This window comes from Nicotiana tabacum, chromosome 18 (assembly GCF_000715075.1).
Source record: "Nicotiana tabacum cultivar K326 chromosome 18, ASM71507v2, whole genome shotgun sequence".
Lineage (NCBI taxonomy): Eukaryota > Viridiplantae > Streptophyta > Magnoliopsida > Solanales > Solanaceae > Nicotiana > Nicotiana tabacum.
The window spans coordinates 95952639-95970284 of NC_134097.1; the positions used below are offsets into that span (position 1 = coordinate 95952639).

Sequence of the window (17646 nt, forward strand, 5' to 3'; positions counted from 1 at the left end):
GGGGCAACAATGATGGGTGATGTGACCAGTCTCTTATTCAACTCCTCAAATGCTATCCTGCAATCATTTGAAAACAAAAACGGGTGATATTTTTCTAACAACTTACAGAGGGGGTTGGCGATTTTGGAGAAGTCTTTTATGAACCTCCGGTAAAAATCGGCATGTCCAAGGAAGCTTCTGATGGTTTTGACTGAAGTTGGTGGGGGAAGCTTTGCTATTATATCAACTTTCGCGCGATCCACCTCTATTCCCTTGCTTGACACCCGGTGCCCCAAGACTATGGCTTCTTGTACCATGAAATGACACTTCTCCTAGTTCAGAACCAAGTTAGTCTCGATGCACCGTTTCAGCACACGCGTCAGATTTATCAGGCACTCATCAAATGAATTCCCCACTACTGAGAAGTCATCCATGAACACCTCAATTATGTCCTCAACCATGTTAGCAAATATGGCCATCATGCACCGTTGGAATGTGGCAAGTGCATTGCATAGGCCAAAGGGCATCCGTCTAAAGGCATAAATGCCATACGGGCATGTGAAGGAGGTTTTCTCTCTGTCCTCCGGTTCAATAGAGATCTGATTGTACCCTGAGTACCCATCCAGAAAATAGAAGTGTGACCTCCCTGCCAATCTGTCCAACATCTGATCAATGAAGGGAAGTGGGAAGTGGTCTTTCCGGGTGGCTAGATTCAACTTTCGATAGTCCATACAAATTCTCCAGCCTGTGACAGTTCTTGTTGAGATCAGTTCATTGTTGTCATTTGTCACAACCATCATGCCACCATTTTTAGGAACACATTGCACTGGGCTCACCCAGCTGCTGTCAGAGATTGGGAAAATAATTCTCGCATCCAACCACTTTATCACCTCCTTCTTCACCACTTCCTTCATGTTGGGGTTCAGCCTCCTCTGATGTTCCCTAGAAGGTTTGTGCCCCTCTTCCAGCAGAATCTTGTGTATGCAGTAGGTGGGGCTGATCCCCCTGATGTCTTCCATGGTCCACCCTATGGCAGTTTTGATCTCCTTTAGTACCTGTAAAATTTTTTGAACATGCACATCTAACAAACTAGATGAGATAATAACAGGTAATATGGAGTCAGGTCCCAGAAATTCATACCTGAGGTGGGCTGGCAATTGCTTTAACTCTAGCATTGGTGGTTCTTCAATGGATGGCTTAGTTGGAGGAGTTTCTCTCTTTTCTAAGTGCAAGGGCTCAAACTCTAGATTTCTCTCCTAGAACCCTCTACCTTCCAATGCCAACACCCATTCCGCCAAATCCTCCCCATTCACTTCATCTAAGTTCATCAAACATGCAGCAAGAGGGTCCTCAATTGTCAACACCTCATCATCAGAATCTACAATTACATCCTTGGCATCAATAAGAGAGCAATTGGCGAACTCGCTTGGTTGCTTCATAGACTTCTGCACATTGAACGTTATTTCCTCATCATTGAGTCTCATTTTGAGTTCCCCAGTATCACAGTCAATTAGAGCTCTCCCCGTGGCCAAGAATGGTCTTCCTAAGATTATAGGAATCTCTTCATCCACTTTGCAATCCAAGATCACAAAATCTGCAGGGAACACAAATTTCCCCACCTGAATAAGCACATCATCAAGGATACCGAATGGACGCTTCACAGTCCTATCGGCCAGCTGCAGCAACATGGAGGTGGGTCTAGCTCTCCCAATGCCCAACCTCTTATAGATAGCTAGGGGCATAAAATTAATGTTGGCCCCTAAATCACAGAGTGCCTTATCAAAGGCGAAATTCCCAATAGTGCATGGAATTGTAAAGCTACCTGGATCAGACAGTTTTTCAGCAATAGGTATCGTCACCACTGCACTACAGGTCCGAGTAAGTGTAACCGTAGCCAAGTCTTGAAAATCAAATTTCCGGGACATCAAGTCCTTCATCATTTTTGCGTACCCAGGCATCTCCTTTAAAGCTTCAATCAGTGGAATATTTACCTGGATTTGTTTGAGCATTTCAAAGAACTTTTTATACTGCTCCTCCTTTTGATGCTTGGCCAACGTCTGTGGAAAGGGTGCAGGAGGTCTCTTCTTCCCAATCACTTGGGACTTCTCTTTATCAGATTCTATTTTAACTACTGGCTCTTCAACTGGCTCATCTACTTTCTCGATCTCCTGCTGAATGTTCTTTTCTTCCTGAGCAGGTTGGACTGTCACTTCTATCAGTATCGTAGACTCATCCAGCTCAATGGGCAGTGGAATGAATGTCTCAGCCTGTATATTTTCTTGAGCTCTCTCTTGTTCTACATCTAGATCCCTGCCATTACGGAGACTCACCACCATCAGCTGCTTTGGGCCCTGATCTTTTGGATTAATCTGGGTATCTGCAGGTAATGTTCCCTGAGGACGGTTGTTCAGAGACATTGAAATTTGGCCCAATTGCACTTCAATATTTTTGATTGCTGCGTCATGTGCATCTACTCTTTCATTTATTTTTGCATTGGACCCAATAACCTACTGCACCATTGCTTCAAGTCTCGTGAACCCATCTTCTTGCCTTCCACCATGTTGTTGCTGAGGTGGGGGATACCCTTGCTGCTGATTGTTGTACCCCTGTGGCCTTGGATAAGGTGCCATATTGTTGGGAGGTCTCATACCTCCCATGTTTCCAGCATTGTACTGTGGCTGAGGTGGTCTGTATGGCTGCTGATTTTGCTGACCCCAATTCTGATTGCCCTGTCTCTGGCCTCCATAGTTTGACACATAGTTCATGTCTTCAGGGTGCTGATGATGATCATCATGTTCTGCATTCCAAGGATTACCAACTGGCTGACTAATGCAAGATGTGCACAAGCCCCCATTGGTAGTATCTACAATGTGCACTTGTTGTTTCTGCCCTGATTCCTCCACCTTTTTGGTGAGTATGCTCATCTGTGTCAAAAGGGTCGCCACATTTTCAGCCATGGTATTTGATGGGTCAAAAGGCACTAAGTGTACCACTGGAGTGATAGGTGCATTCCTCGTCGTCCACCCCGAATTCTGAGCCATTTTGTCAAGCAGACTCTGACCTTCTCTCCAAGTTTTGCTCAAAAATGCCCTACCAGCTGAGGCATCTACAATGTTCTTCATGCTATCTGACAATCCCATGTAAAACCGTTGTCCCAACATCTGATCTGGAATACCATGGTGTGGACATATAACCAACATTCCTTTAAACCGGCTCCATGTCTCATGCAGTGTCTCCATAGGTTTCTGTTTAAAGCTCACGATCTCATCAATTTGTTGAGCTGTTTTGTTGGGAGGGTGGAACTTGATGTGAAATTGCTTGACTAACTCATCCCAAGTTTCTATAGAGTTTATGGGGAGTGAGTTTAGCCAGACCTGAGCAGCTCTTATCACCGAGAATGGAAATAATAACAGTCTGATTGCTTCCGGAGTTACATTGGGTTGCCTTTGAGTTTTGCAAATCGACAGGAAGTTCTTCAAGTGCTGCTGAGGATCTTCGGTTGGTGTCCCAGAAAATAGTCTCTTGTTTTGCAGCAAGTGCAGCATGTTGTTCGTGATCTGGAACTATTCAGCTTGTGTCTCGGGCACAAGAATGGCAGTGGCCAGATTGTCAGCTGTGGGTTGTGCCCAGTCATATAGTGCAGCCTCAGACACAGGAGGTGCCATATCTCTGACGTTTCTGTTGACGTTGTCTACGTCACCCATGTCAATTTCGAGTTTGTGTGTTTGATGAGGTTGTTGAAGTCTTTTGTTAGCACGGTTCAATATCCGGAATGTTTTCTCGGGGTCTGAGAGTCCTTCAAGTAATTATCCAGTCCTCGTAGAGTTTCTAGGCATACACTTGTGCAACCACGTCAACAACCGTCAAAATTTTCAATCAAAACTTGGTGTAGAGAAAACTGACTATACTAAGAATTTTTGTATTTCTATCAATGGTAATTGATAATTCCGTTAACTCCCCGGCAACGGCGCCAAAATTTGATATCACTTTTGTAATTCTATCAATGGTAACTGACTATTTTGTTATCACTTTTATCATCCAAACTATACAAGAAGGTGGTTATTTAGGGCCTGATTATAGTTAAATTCACCTATTATCAACACCCCACACTTACCTTTGCTCGTCCTCGAGCATGTTACACCACACTTCTAGGCCTAATCGTTCGATGCATTACCCAATTTTTATGCCACACCCGCCATTATGAAGGAACAACCTAAGCAGTGCAACAGTCACGCCTCAGATGAAGACTCTAACACCATGACACACTCATGCTCACTCTAGTTACTCTAATAGAGGTGAAAACTCACTTTTTCTTACTGAGTCACATGCCCTCACATCATAATTCTGAGAGAAGTTCCACACACATAAAATTCAAGCAACAAAGAACCAAAGATAGGCAGAATTCACTCACTCTCAGCAAAGAACATTCACATGCCACACAGACACACCATAAGCTTGCCCCTAGTGTAGTACTCTACTAATCGAACTATTCAGTCAAAGATCAAGAGGTCTTTATTTGATTGTAATGTAGGCTAAGGGAAAGGTATGATATATTTGGATATAGTGACTAGCCTCCCTAAGCACTTTTAATACACTTCCTTTTATTTCAATTTCCATGCTCAGCCCACCCGTTCTTCCACATTTCAGTTCATAGGTGACCCCCATTTTTCTTTAGGTGCAACTATTTTTTTTTACAAATCCATTGCACCATTAAAGTATTTCTTTCCTGATTCCCCTTTTTTCCTACTTCCTTACCACCCCACACTTTGACTTTTGTATGTTCTTTAGTAATTCAAGTGCTTCTAGGAGGTACAGGGTCAAACAGTCAAACTATTCAAACACAGGGATATAGGTAATTATAGGGTTATCAAAGAACAGGCTTCAGGCTCAAAGGGGTTAACTATGACAATATATACAAGTGGATTCACAAATATACAGGCTACACAAAGAAATGCCTCAATCATCTCTAAAACCAAACAACTTCTATTTCGCTTTGCAAACACAGATGGCAAGTTCTAGGTATCACATGCAAGCACAAAATATAAGTAATAGCTCATACACACTTGGCATGTAACTCATTCCGAATCAGTTTATCAACACACTCATACGAGCATTCAAGCAAGACAGGATGTGCAAAATTAAGGCATAGATTTACGAGTCTACAAACGAGCCTAGACGTCGCACCCTCATGTTCATTTTTGTTATTCTCAGGTGTGTACATCAAGGGTTGCATTCTAGCCTTCACCCATTTTGGTCCTAAAACTACAAACAAAAAATCTACCTAACGCGGTTTAATAAAAGCCCTTGGAAAAGAACCGTGGTCAAAAGAAAAACTAAGGGAAAATTACTACACTACCTAAAAAAAGAAAAAATAAAATAAAATAAAGAAACTATATGGACTACTTCCCTCAAGAGTACTGTCCAAGTGGTCCGTCCTCAGGGAGAGTCCTTTACAATTTATATATATATTAAATTCGACTTTGACCCTCAAGAGACCCGTCGACAAGTGTGCGTCGTTGGGCCAAGTCGGTTACTTCTATTGTGAGTACAGTCAATTATACACAACAACACCAATCAAATACTACAACATACACCATGTCTATATACACTACAACACATTACCCAAGCAAGTCTCCCACCTCACACTTAAAAATTATGACATGTCCCCATGTCATATAATAAATAACGAGCAGAAGGGTAAGAAGACTTCCCTGAGCCTCAATCAGAGTCGGAGACGGTGCTGGGGTCCACATGGCAAGCCCTCTCCAAAGCACGGAACTAGGACATGAACCGACTCTCAGACCTGGCTTGCCGCTTAGACATGGCATCCATACGTGTGTGTCGGCCCTCCACCGAGGTGCGAATATCCGCAACCTCGTCCTCCATAGTACGCAACATAGGCTAGGTGGACTATGATCTGGATAAGCCTGCCCCAGCATGAGGGTGTCGAGAGGGTCCGGCACTGTCATAGGATCTCCTGGTTGGTGCCATGGGAACCGGGTCATCCTTCTCATCACCGATCTGAATGGTGGTGCGGGTACTCCTGCCCACTCTGATGACCGAAGCTATGAAAGCTGCTTTAGGGGGAAACTCTTCATCAGTAGGATGGGTGGGGACATTCTTCAGCAGGCACAATGTAGTCACCAGGGAGGAGAAGTAGAATCCCTTTGACCTCAGCGGGGACCGTATGATCATTTCATCACCAATAAGTCTTGCCGCATCAAAATCTTTCTAAGTGACGAAGCACCACGTCAAGAGGGCTCTTTGGAAGTTCACGTCAGTCGTGTTGCCAGAGGGCAAGAACCGGCTGCAAATGACAGTGAGCCAACACTTAGCCAAATGGGTGAATGAATTGGAGTTCAGGGTGATATGGTCACGTATCCAGATTGGTTGCCCCCCTGTGCAGAGTGCATCATTCATAATATCCCAAGTAAGTCCTGGTGCGTCCTGGTAATAGTCGACGTCACCAGTAAACCAAGGCAGCCGCAACACCTGTTGAATAGTTTCAACTGAGGCATCTACCAATTTGCCCCGCACAGTCACCTCCCGCAACGTATGTGATGGGCAGTTCGCGTAGAACTCCCTTACAAGCATCCTGTTCACCGTTTCGGGTTCATCAAATAAGAAATCCATTTCCCTCCGCCGAATTTCCTCATACATCTCCTCCTTTTCTGCACGGAGGGTCGCCCTGTCAATCGGAATCTCAGGGATGAAGCTCTTTGAGGCCTTGGCATGAAAGTCGTCCTCTGCCAATTCTGATTCGAACCTTGAGGCATCATATGTAGGCTGTTGGGACGTGCCTGCCGATCTCTTTTGCTTCTTACGTGCCATATGACCTGCAAAGAATACAAGAAAACCATCAAAGATATCCTGCATGGGCCAGTCGGATGGTTACTCAGACTTCACCACCCGATGACATCAAATAATAACCCCCATTTATTCCATTCATACACTATGCCAAACCCCCAACTAATGAGGTGTTCCAGGTTACAACCTCCAAAATGGCCCCACAACTTTCTTACAAATCCTGGCATACAACACCCCACACTTACTCCCTCAAGTGATTCACGTTAAATATAACACCACCATTCACCAAATACAATACCACCACAACCTAGGATACACACAAAATGCCTCAAAATAGCACCACAAGCCCCAAATTTTCGGCCAAAAAGGGCCCTCCACCAAACTACACCACAAAAATTATTTCTAGGCCTCCAAATCATCTAAACAACTCCCACAATCGAAGTATAAGAAAAACCCAACCATTTTAGCACCAAACAAATCCACAAGAAGAAAATACAATAATAAAAACAGAGAAGAAGCAAAAATTGAAAGAAAATCTACATTATTCCTACCTAGGGTTTAACTAAACTAGTTTAGACTAGATTACAATAATTAGAAGAGGAAATAGAATTAAAAAGAAGAGAACACTTACTTGATGAAGGTTGGAAGGGGTGGGTGGTGGTGAGAGGGGGTGTGGAGAAGATAACAATGGTTGTGGTGGAACCGCGGTAGACGAAGTTCAGAGAGGGTCAAACCGCGGTCATGATGGAACCGCGGTCTGGGCAGTTGTCTAATTTTATTTATTTATTTAATTTTTTTATTTATTTATATAATGTGTTACACTTACAACAATTTCCTGAGTTGCCTCCCATGCAGCGCCTGATTTAACGTCGCGGCACGACGCAGGATGAGCGCATTTATGGCTCGCTCGACCTCTGTGGGTCAGTCAGGTGCAACTCAGACACTTCCTTTTTCTCGCTCATGCCCACATATGACTTCAATCTCTGACCATTGACTCTGAATGTATGAGAGTCATTCTCTGTGGCAATCTCAACAGCTCCTGAAGGGAAAACTTCAACTACTCAAAATGGTCCAGACCATCGAGACTTAAGTTTACCTGGGAACTGACGTAGTCTTGAGTTGTATAGCAGTACCATGTCCCCAGGTTTGAAATTTCTCTCAACAATGTTCTGGTCGTGCAGCCTCTTCATTCTCTCCTTGTACAATTTTGTGCTCTCAAAAGCAAGATATCTGAACTCCTCGAGCTCATGCAATTCAGTGACTCTTGACGTGCCCGCAACTTCCATATTTAAGTTCAGCTGTTTCAATGCCCACCATGCTTTATGTTCAAGTTCCACTGGCAGGTGGAAGGCCTTCCCAAACACCAACTTGTATGGTGACATACCAATTGGAGTTTTGAAGGCAGTTTTGTACGCCCAGAGTGCATCATCTAGCTTCCTCGCCCAATCAGTTCTTGTGGCATTTACAGTTTTGGTTAACACACTCTTGATTTCTCTGTTGGACACTTCAACCTGTCCACTAGTCTGCGGGTGATAAGGAGTAGCTACCTTGTGGCGCACATCGTACTTAGCAAGCAACTTTTCAAAGGCCCTGTTGCATAAATGAGTGCCTCCATCACTGATAATTGCTCGTGGTGTCCCAAAGCGGGTGAATATGTTCTTCTTTTGAAATCCCACCACCACTTTTGCATCATTGGTGGGTAACGCCGCAGCTTCTACCCATTTGGACACATAGTCTACAGCAACAATAATGTACTTATTGCCATAGGAGCTGACGAAGGGACCCATGAAGTCAATCCCCCAGACGTCAAACACTTGCACCTCTTGAATTGGGTTCATGGGCATCTCATGGAGTCGGGAAATGTTCCCGGTCCGCTGACATTCATTCTAGCCCTTCACCCATAGGTGCGCATTTTTAAAAACTGTCGGCCAGAAGAATCCAGCCTCTAGCACCTTTGCCGCTGTCCTAACCCCTCCAAAGTGTCCACCATACGCCGATGCGTGACAAGCCTGCAAAATAGAAAATTGCTCTATCTCGGGGATGCATCTCCGGATCATATTATCAAGGCATATTCTAAACAGATAAGGTTCATCCCAGTAATACTGGTGGCTTTCACGAAAAAATCTTTTCCTTTGGATCGATGAAAGGTCGTGAGGAACTATACCATTGGCCAGGTAATTAGCAAAGTCTGCATACCATGGCGCTTCCTGATGAGTGGTGGCGAGTAGCTGCTCGTCTGGAAAAGTTTCCAGTATTTCCTCAACCTCAACTACATTTTCAGCTCCCTCAAGTCGAGATAGATGATCAGTGACTTGATTCTCAGTGCCCTTACAGTCACGAATCTCAAGATCGAACTCTTGCAATAGCAACACCCAACGAATCAGGCATGGCTTAGATTCTTTCTTTTCTATTAAGTACCTGAGAGCTGCATGGTCAGTATATACAATTACCTTGGACCCTATCAGGTAGGATCGGAACTTGTCAAACGCGAACACTACAGCCAACATCTCCTTTTCACTCACCGTGTAGTTCAACTAGGCTCCACTTAGTGTTCTACTAGCATAGTAGATTGGGTGCATCAGTTTGTCTTTCCGTTGGCCCAGCACTGCTCCCACTGCATAGTCACTGGCATCACACATTAGTTCGAACGGTTGCTCCCAGTTGGGGGCAACAATGATGGGTGTTGTGACTAGTCTCTTATTCAACTCCTCAAATGCTACCCTGCAATCATCAGAAAACAAAAACGGGTGATCTTTTTCTAACAACTTACAGAGGGGGTTGGCGATTTTGGAGAAGTCTTTTATGAACCTCCGGTAAAAATAGGCATGTCCAAGGAAGCTTCTGATGGTTTTGACTGAAGTTGGTGGGGGAAGCTTTGCTATTATATCAACTTTCATGCGATCCACCTCTATTCCCTTGCTTGACACCCGGTGCCCCAAGACTATGCCTTCTTGTACCATGAAATGGCACTTCTCCTAGTTAAGAACCAAGTTAGTCTAGATGCACCGTTTCAGCACACGCATCAGATTTATCAGGCACTCATCAAATGACTTCCCCACTACAGAGAAGTCATCCATGAACACCTCCATTATGTCCTCAACCATGTTAGTAAATATGGCCATCATGCACCGTTGGAATGTGGCAAGTGCATTGCATAGGCCAAAGGGCATCCGTCTAAAGGCATAAATGCCATACGGGCATGTGAAGGAGGTTTTCTCTCTGTCCTCTGGTTCAATGGAGATCTGATTGTACCCTGAGTACCCGTCCAGAAAACAGAAGTGTGACCTCCCTGCCAATCTGTCCAACATCTGATCAATGAAGGGAAGTGGGAAGTGGTCTTTCCGGGTGGCTAGATTCAACTTTCGATAGTCCATACAAATTCTCCAGCCTGTGACGGTTCTTGTTGAGATCAGTTCATTGTTGTCATTTGTCACAACCATCATGCCACCCTTTTTAGGAACACATTGCACTGGGCTCACCCAGCTGCTGTCAGAGATTGGGAAAATAATTCTCGCATCCAACCACTTTATCACCTCCTTCTTCACCACTTCCTTCATGTTGGGGTTCAACCTCCTCTGATGTTCCCTAGAAGGTTTGTGCCCCTCTTCCAGCAGAATCTTGTGTATGCAGTAGGTGGGGCTGATCCCCCTGATGTCTTCCATGGTCCACCCTATGGCAGTTTTGATCTCCTTTAGTACCTGTAAAATTTTTTGAACATGCACATCTAACAAACTAGATGAGATAATAAAAGGTAATGTGGAGTCAGGTCCCAGAAATTCATACCTGAGGTGGGCTGGCAATGGCTTTAACTCTAGCTTTGGTGGTTCTTCAATGGATGGCTTAGCTGGAGGAGTTTCTCTCTTTTCTAAGTGCAAGGGCTCAAACTCTAGATTTCTCTCCTAGAACCCTCTACCTTCCAATGCCAACACCCATTCCACCAAATCCTCACCATTCACTTCATCTAAGTTCATCAAACATGCAGCAAGAGGGTCCTTAATTGTCAACACCTCATCATCAGACTCTACAATTACATCCACGACATCAATAAGAGAGCAATTGGCGAACTCGCTTGGTCGCCTCATAGACTTCTGCACATTGAACGTTATTTCCTCATCATTGAGTCTCATTTTGAGCTCCCCAGTCTCACAGTCAATCAGAGCTCTCCCCGTGGCCAAGAATGGTCTTCCTAAGATTATAGGAATCTCTTCATCCACTTTGCAATCCAAGATCACAAAATCTGCAGGGAATACAAATTTCCCCACCTGAATAAGCACATCATCAAGGATACCGAATGGACACTTCACAGTCCTATCGGCCAGCTGCAGCAACATGGAGGTGGGTCTAGCTCTCCCAATGCCCAACCTATTATAGATATCCAGGGGCATAAAATTAATGTTGGCCCCTAAATCACAGAGCGCCTTAGCAAAGGCAAAATTCCCAATAGTGCATGGAATTTTAAAGCTACCTGGATCAGACAACTTTTCAGCAATAGGTATCGTCACCACTGCACTACAGGTCCGAGTAAGTGTAACCGTAGCCAAGTCTTGAAAATCAAATTTCCGGGACATCAAGTCCTTCATCATTTTTGCGTACCCAGGCATCTCCTTTAAAGCTTCAATCAGTGGAATATTTACCTGGATTTGTTTGAGTATTTCAAAGAACTTTTTATACTGCTCCTCCTTTTGATGCTTGGCCAACCTCTGTGGAAAAGGTGCAGGAGGTCTCTTCTTCCCATTCACTTGGGACTTCTCTTTATCAGATTCTATTTCAACTACTGGCTCTTCAACTGGCTCATCTACTTTCTCGATCTCCTGCTGAATGTTCTTTTCTTCCTGAGCAGGTTGGACTGTCACTTCTGTCAGTATCGTAGACTCATCCAGCTCAATGCGCAGTGGAATGAATGTCTCATCCTGTATATTTTCTCGAGCTCTCTCTTGTTCTACATCTAGATCCCTGCCATTACGGAGACTCATTGCCATCAGCTGCTCTGGACCCTAATCTTTTGGATTAATCTGGGTGTCTATAGGTAATGTCCCCTGAGGACGGTTGTTCAGAGACATTGAAATTTTGCCCAATTGCACTTCAATATTTTTGATTGCTGCGTCATGTGCATCTACTCTTTCATTTATTTTTGCATTGGACCCAATAACCTGCTGCACCATTGCTTCAAGTCTCGTGAACCCATCTTCTTGCCTTCCACCATGCTGTTGCTGAGGTGGGGGATACCCTTGCTGCTAATTGTTGTACCCCTGTGGCCTTGGATAAGGTGCCATATTGTTGGGAGGTCTCATACCTCCCATGTTTCCAGCATTGTACTGTGGCTGAGGTGGTCTGTATGGCTGCTGAGTTTGCTGACCCCAATTCTGATTGCCCTGTCTCTGGCCTCCATAGTTTGACACATAGTTCATGTCTTCAGGGTGCTGATGATGATGATCATGTTCTGCATTCCAAGGATTACCAACTGGCTGACTAATGCAAGATGTGCACAAGGACCCATTGGTAGTATCTACAATGTGCACTTGTTGTTTCTGCCATGATTCCTCCACCTTTTTGGTGAGTATGCTCATTTGTGTCAAAAGGGTTGCCACATTTTTAGCCTTGGTATTTGATGGGTCAAAAGGCATTGAGTGTACCACTGGAGTGATAGGTGCATTCCTCGTCGTCCACCCCGAATTCTGAGCCATTTTGTCAAGCAGACTCTGACCTTCTCTCCAAGTTTTGCTCAAAAATGCCCTACCAGCTGAGGCATCTACAATGTTCTTCATGCTATCTGACAATCCCATGTAAAACCGTTATCCCAACATCTTATTTGGAATACCATGGTATGGACATATAACCAACATTCCTTTAAACCGGCTCCATGTCTCATGCAGTGTCTCCATAGGTTTCTGTTTAAAGCTCACGATCTCATCAATTTGTTGAGCTGTTTTGTTGGGAGGGTGGAACTTGATGTGAAATTGCTTGACTAACTCATCCCAAGTTTCTATAGAGTTTATGGGGAGTGAGTTTAGCCAGACCTGAGCAGCTCCTATCACCGAGAATAGAAATAATAACAGTCTGATTGCTTCCGAAGTTACATTGGGTTGCCTTTGAGTTTTGCAAATCGACAAGAAGTTCTTAAAGTGTTGCTGAGGATCTTCGGCTGGTGTCCCAGAAAATAGTCCCTTGTTTTGCAGCAAGTGCAATATGTTGTTCGTGATCTGGAACTATTCAGCTTTTATCTCGAGCACAACAATGGCAGTGGCCAGATTGTCAGCTGTGGGTTGTGTCCAGTCATATAGTGCAGCCTCAGGCACAGGAGGTGCCATATCTCTGACGTTTCTGTTGACGTTGTCTACGTCACCCATGTCAATTTCGAGTTTGTGTGTTTGATGAGGTTGTTGAAGTCTTTTGTTGGCACGGTTCAATATCCGGAATGTTTTCTCGGGGTCTGAGAGTCCTTCAAGTAATTATCTAGTCCTCGTAGTGTTTCTAGGCATAAACCTGTGCAACCACGTCAACAACCGTCAAAATTTTCAATCAAAACTTGGTGTAGAGAAAACTGACTATACTAAGAATTTTTGTATTTCTATCAATGGTAATTGATAATTCCGTTAACTCCCCGACAACGGCGCCAAAATTTGATCACGCCCAACTATGCCTTATAAAAGGGAGAATGCGGACGTTGCAAATATAACCTGAGTATTCTGCCCAGAGTCGAATCCATAGAGAATTAACCTATCAATCACTATCTTTAGACCTACTAAACTCTTGAGAACCAATTTCCCCAAACGTTTGAATCACAGTTGATGGTGTCTTCAATGACTAAAATTGTAAGTAAATAAGCAGCTGTAAACTAAGGATGCTAAGGTTGTAAACAATAATGAGAAAACGCTAAGGTAATGACTTCCCCTATTGACGGAATCCCATCTGTTTATGTTTCATACAAATTGACCAACACCTCTCTATCAACCATGAATGCTCATCTTACCGTAAATCTCTCCCGAGTAATCACAGTAATATACTCAATGCACTCTCCCGAGGTACACTAGCTAGCTCTAATTAATACGGTTCACTTTAGATTGCACTCAAGTCTTCGTTATCCCTAATCTCGCCTTTAAACCCGCAGTTATAGACCCCTCTTATACTTTGGGAGTGGTGTTGTTCAACAATAACCTAAATATGTACTCTCTCCCGAGTTATGCACACTAAATAGGCACATCTAATTGAGGATCCTGTCAATTAACTACAACACACACAAAGTTGAACAAATAAAGATTGAGACTAGCAATTTGTATTCACATAAACAAGAAGTTCATCCCCCAATAGGTTCCATCAAAACCTTATACAAAGGAGTTAGCTACTCATAACTATGGGTAAACAAACTAAAACAACATTCATCATAAAACTTGCAAGAAAAAATAAAGAAAAGAAGAAAGATGTTTTTGGGTGATCTCTCACAATTTTTCTTCTTGCCAAAATACTCTCTAAAACAATACATGCCTCTCTTGGGTGGAGTCTAGTAGTTAAAATAGGGTTTTGGGCTAAAAATCCCGTGTTTTGCACTTTAGTCCCTGAAGTTCTCCGCCTCCGCCGCGGTTCTGCCGCGGTCGTGGCCAAACTTGCTCTCTGATTCTCACTTTGTCTGCAGCCCTCTTCTACCGCGGTTCTGCCGCGATCACGGTGGAACCGCGACAGTACTCTTTCCGTTCTGACTTGAGCTGTTTCGCGTGGTTTACTTGACGGAATTTTATGATCTGCCTCTTTTTCTCCATATTTGATCCCAAAAGTACTCCATAGCCTTCTCTGGTCATATATAACCTGCAAAGCATGAAAAACACTAATAAGAGCATTTTGTTATCACTTTTATCATTCAAACTATACAAAAAGGTGGTTATTTAGGGCCTGATTATAGTTAAATTCACCTATTATCAATTATCCTTATCAGTACTCAAGCACTGCAATTATGTCATTATTTGGAGCATTTCAGTCTGCAATTTTGAGCTTTATCATTAGCAGAAATATATCAAAATGGATACTCAAAGGAGGTTTAGAGATCCTAAGTGTCATATTTTGTGTAAGTAACCTCCCTTTCATACATGTGAATACAATACCTTCTCTTGAAAGGTGTTTCGGTTAGCTTATAAGTACTTTTTTATTTATATGCATATTTGGTAAATACCAAAAATGATTTAATTATAAGTCGAAATCAATCAAAACAATGGTGTTTTAGTCACCCCAACTTATAATTGTTTAGCTTATAAACATTTTTTGATTTGATCAATATTTTTACTTTTTTTATCCTAATTTTGTTCTATTTTCTTGTTCAGTCATTTTTCACGTAAAAATACTCTTAAATTTATATTTAATGTATACAACTTCAAGGGCGTTGTTTCAGTCATTTTATCTAAAAAAGTGGTTATTAGTACTTTTCACCAATTACATCAATATATTGCTTATAATTACTTCCAACACTTTTATTCAAATATGTAACTGTTTATTTATAAAATTAGTTTCAGCACTTGATACTTATCAACTACTTCGGATTTGCTAAGTTATTTTCCCCACCTAATAATTTAGATTTCTTATAGTAAAAGCTATTTGATTGCAGTGATAATTCAAGGAAATGGAAGTTACAATTTGAATACAAAATAATGGAAGAGTCTCTGAATGTATGCAGGGAATAGTAGGATCAGGTTTATGCTATGTTGTAATGTCATGGTGCGTAAAACAAAAAGGTGCTGTTTTCACCTCAGCATTCAGTCCCCTCATTCAGATTTTTGCTGTTATCTTTGACATCTCCATACTTCATGCTCAAATTCACTTGGGAAGGTTACATCTTATTCTCTCTTATAGTACCATATTTTATTAAAATAAAAAATTAAAGATGGACATCAAGAGAATAATTTGGTAAAAAAGTACATGTTTATAGGGGCGGTTGCATAGCACATGTTATGGTTCATTTGAACATGATAGTTTTGGCTCAAGTCTTGTATATATATTAAAAGACAAATCAAACAGAATGCGATAGAATATCAAACTCTAACCTATAAAATTCAAATTCCCGGCAAGTTATATAGTATACATTTTTAATATTCAATTGATGATTAGAATCTTAAGATGTTACCATAATTCAAAAGTAGGAAGATTATTCTTCTGAACTTTAAGTGAAAAGCAATGGATATTTTCTCAAAAGTCGGCCCATATCTTTAGGGGAAAAATCTAAGCTCTCAAGTTTACTCAACTGCCTTGTTACTGTTACGTAACAATAATTACGCCTCAGTCCTAAATAATTTGGGATCGATGAGTTATTGTTAATTCAAATTTTTTTTTCTCTTTGACAGCATATTGGGATCCATTGTGGTTATTATTGGTTTGTATTATCTTCTATGGGATAAAAGAAAAGAAGCAGAGATTTACAAGAATCCTCCAGCAACAGGAAATAAGGACAGTCTACTCTACCAATTACTACAAGTCCAACTCATACTTAAAAAGTTCACATGCAACTGAAGTTCAATCTGAAGCACCAGATAATGTTATAATTCCACAATGTATGATCTTGTTTTGATGTTCCTGAAATATTTGGAATGGAAGATCATTGGATTATTTTTTACTAGCAAAGAAAATAATCCTTTGCTGGTTTCAATAAATTTAATATTTTTTGTGTTCAAACTTTTTATGACAAATGTTGTTGTGCCCTCTCCCCCTGCATTAGGCTAATTTGCCATCCGATAAGCGCATGACTCGTATAAAATTGATAATGATCTACTGTTACGATCCGGAATTCCCACCGTCAGGATCGTGATGGCGCCTAACATTTCACTTGCTAGGCAAGCCAACGTTAGAGGATTTTTAATATCAACTTTAGCCTATTTCAATAACCAGAACAATTACATTAAATAGAAACTAAAACTAGTTTGCGGAATAGCATAAAACCAATAACATCTGAAACATTTAGGATCTGGAGTCACAACTCACGAGCTACTATGATTTACTACAAGCAGAGTTTGAAAGAAAATACTCTATTTTGAAGAAAAAGAAACACTAAAATAACAAGACTGGGAAGAGACTCCAGGGTCTATGGACGCCAGCAGATCTATCTTGGGTCTCATGTGAAGCAATCCAGCTGCTAACCTTACAATTATCTAGGGCCGGTACCAAAATTTGCACAATAAGTGTAGAGTGTAGTATTAATACATCCGACCCCATGTACTGGTAAATGTCGAGCCTAACCTCGACGAAGTAGTGACGAGGCTATGACAAGACACCCACATAATAAACATGTGCAGATAACCGTATATGTACAAATAAGAGCGATATAAGCTAGTCAAGTAATATCGGGAGGGGGACATGCTGAGGGGAATACAATATAAGAGAATCACAATGGCATTGATAACTAGAACAACCAATATTCCTTGAACCAATGAAAACAGTTAAACATAGTAAAGAAAAGTGCACGGCATCACCCTTCGTGCTTTTACTCTCAACCTCACCATATAAATCGATAGAAACGGCACGACATCACCCTTCGTGCATTAACTCCCATAACATGGCACGACATCACCCTTCGTGCATTAACACTCATAGTATGGCACGACATCAACCTTCGTGCATTAACACTCACAATATATCACGGCATCACCTTTCGTGCATTAACACTGACAATATGGCACAACATCACCCTTCGTGTATTAACACACTCCCTTACCATCAAGTAATGAACAAGTCAAAACAGGGAGATGGAAATAACAAGAACGAGCCTTACTTCAACATTTAGTTCCACAATACCAACATCAACTTTGAAATCAATACTCAATTATCATCAAAATCCGTAAACACATGATAGGAACGATCAATTTAACAATACTAGTCTAAACATGG

General features: G+C 42.1%; 1 pseudogene; it reads left to right on the forward strand.

Moving 5' to 3' along the window:
- LOC142172814 (WAT1-related protein At3g30340-like) overlaps positions 1-16256 on the forward strand; it is a 56412-nt pseudogene extending 40156 nt beyond the window's left edge.
- The last annotated feature ends 1390 nt before the right edge of the window (positions 16257-17646 follow it).